At 40.9% G+C, this 2,919-nt stretch overlaps 1 long non-coding RNA gene across 1 annotated transcript in view; it reads left to right on the top strand.

The window, feature by feature from the left end:
* Nucleotides 1–436: 436 nt before the first annotated feature.
* The window catches only part of LOC116696707 (uncharacterized), a 10,226-nt gene continuing 7,743 nt past the window's right edge, over nt 437–2,919 (top strand). The window contains exon 1 of the long non-coding RNA XR_004333813.1: nt 437–553. This is a non-coding gene — a long non-coding RNA (uncharacterized LOC116696707). The remainder of the gene's footprint in view (nt 554–2,919) is intronic.

Here is a 2,919-nt window from a genome sequence, read left to right as displayed (position 1 = left end):
AGTCATTTTTTTTAAAAACTTTTATGGAAAGTTCTAGGGCACCCAGTCGGTTGTGTGTTTTTTCCGTGACCATTTTCCTTAAAGAAGAATTCCGGTCGATTCCAACATGTAGCTTTGTTGTTTGTAAATTTGTAATGCTGTCAGTAGAGAAAAACTAAACCAACTGGTGCTGCCTACACCGTGTTATCCTCCTGCTAGAGTTAGCACCCAACAGGCCTGGCAACTGGACAAGTTTTAAATAGGTTTTTAGCCTCTTAACATGTTCAAAATATCATTAAAAGTGTCTACTCATGTGAAGTGATTCCTTCCGAGGGAACACAATGAATCTGACTGCTGTAGATGTGAAAGATCTGGTAATTCAGCTCTGTTCGAATCAGAGCTACATGTTGGAATCGACCAGAATTCTCCTTTAAAAAAGGTATCTTATGTTTGACCTATGTATAGACTAAAACAAAAGTAATCCCTCTCAATTATCAGTTATGACCCACTAGTAGTGTGTGTGGTGGTGTCTGTATCTGCAGAGACCCTGCCCTCTGCCTGGATTTTGCCTTTTGTTCTTATTTTTGTGAATGGAAGACGCTCATTGGCGTCAGCAAAGAGCGTTTGGGCCCCAACATGGATGTGTAACCCCCAGCCAATAACAGCGCGCAGGGTGTGCAGCACATTTTCATTCCCAACGCCCGCTTTGCCCCAGCATCTCATATTGACACACATGTATACCTTACACAGTAACAGACAAGATGACGCTCTGCATTCACACATCATCCGACAATGTTGCATCTACCCCCAGAGGTGTGTGTAAATTTGTGCTTTAGAACAGTAACCTGCATATCTCTCTCTCTCTCTCTCTCTCTCTCTCTCTCTCTCTCTCCTTTGAAGTAATTGACTTTCTACATTTTATCTGAAGTGCACTGCTTTTCTTCCTTTCTGAGAGTAAAATAAGAATAACAGTAGTAATATTGTACTCAAAGTAATTGCTGAGATCTGCGGCATTATTGCTAAACATATTAAAGAGGTACGATTCATGAGATAATCACATAGGTTTTAAACAAGATTAGGCAGATAAGTTACTAATGTATTTGGAGGTAAAAATGAAATTGAGTGCTCCAGTGATCATAACCATGACACATACAGTAGGTCAATGTACATGTTACAATTCATATTGGCTCCATCTCTGCGCATATTGCATAATGAGATTGATATCCACATTCTCATCTCATGGTGAACTATTCCATTAAGTTTCATGTCACACAGTAACCAGCTTTCACCAACCTAAAACTCTGGCAAAGCTCACTGGGGTGGAGGCCTACGTTATCTGCCCTGTGTTAACAGGAGATGCTTCACAGTGACACAGTGTAGGAGGCTATTCAGCAGTACTGACTAAATCACTCTGGACAGTCTAAATGAAAGTCACTGTGAACACAGTTGGAATGAGTAACACCGTGATAAAGATTTTAAAGGCCAGAAGAAGCTGGCAGAGTGCCGGGTGGAGAGGAAATCTCTGGTGATCAAGCAACACACCCTAAGGATAGCAAGTCTGCTAGTTCAAGACAGGAAAAGATGATGGTGTAATAAAACATAAAAGGACTACAAAGTACCTTTGTGAATGTGCAATGCATGCACATCTTCACAGAAAGAGGTGGGCTCATTTAAGAAAATACCTGCAACGTCACTTAATATGTAGAGAAAACCACAAAGGAAAACATACTGTAATACAGCCTTTGTGGCTGCATTAGAGGTCAGGGCTCAAATCAATTTACAGGTATCATTAGCCATGCAAGTTCTCTCTTAGACACAGCTTTATGACCGATGCAATTAGTCTCTGCAAGAACAAAAACTAATGGTGAGGTGCCCTATGACCGATGAATTTGTTAAATAAACCACTGTGACATTAACCTTTCTCCTTACATATATAAAGTAACGCTTAGTTAAAGCAGAGTTGGTTTATATAGCTCTCTTATCTAGGGCAGTTTCTCTTTTCTCTCTAAATACAAAGCTTCGGTGTCAACACAAAAAAAGAAGCTGTGAATTGGACAGGCCATAATGAGCTTGTGTGAATTCAACATTTTAATTCAATGTCCCTGAGTTCATTAAAAGGTAGGTTCAATACTTTCATACATACAGACATGTTCTCATTCCTTTAATGTTTAAGGTCACTCATTCTGAGTAAACTAAACTGCACTCTTTCTGAGTGGTTCACCAAAAAAGCTTGGGGTCCAAAAGAGGGAGCAATGCAATAAGCAAACAGCTCGTTCCGTTATTAACGCTTGCTAAGTGGTGGATGAAAATGGGAACCACCACTTGGACCAATCTGGCAATTTAGGAGATACCAGTTTGGTGTAATCCCTGTATGTCAGTGCAGTTCATTCATCCAAAAGAACTGACAAGGCAGGTTGATGTGAAAACCTCCTGAGCATCTATGAAAGTCACAAAATCTCCCTGCTTATCCAGGTCTGGGATGCAGTATCTAAATACAATAAGTAAGCAGGGTAGCCAAGACTTCCTTTCTCTTGAGTCCTCCAGCTCCTCCTGGAGGAAGATGTTCCCATCCGCGATAGGATAGGTTATCCCCTCTGGGTATGCCCTGAGTTCTCCACCCATCTGGTGGGTCCAGACAAACCTCAAAGAGGCAGTGTCTAGAAAGCATCCCCCTCAAATGCTCAAATCACCTCAGTTTGCTCATCTCAAAGCAAAAGGAGCAGCCACGCTTTGAAGGGAATTTGTTCTAACCAATTAATCAGCAATTCTTTTATGTCATATATAGATTTAAAAGCCATTAAGAGATGTGCCAAAATATTATTTAAAGTCTTGTCATCACGCCGCAGTTGCCAGGTTAGTCGGTCCACCACTTTAGTCTCTACTGCACATCTCTAAACTCTAAAGCACATACACAGACTCACATGTTCACCATACACCACC

The sequence above is a fragment of the Etheostoma spectabile genome, chromosome 2 (genome assembly GCF_008692095.1).
Source record: "Etheostoma spectabile isolate EspeVRDwgs_2016 chromosome 2, UIUC_Espe_1.0, whole genome shotgun sequence".
Classification (NCBI taxonomy): Eukaryota; Metazoa; Chordata; class Actinopteri; order Perciformes; family Percidae; genus Etheostoma; species Etheostoma spectabile.
The sequence above is the reverse complement of the archived record's forward strand: the minus strand, read 5'-3'. Positions and strand labels throughout refer to the sequence as shown.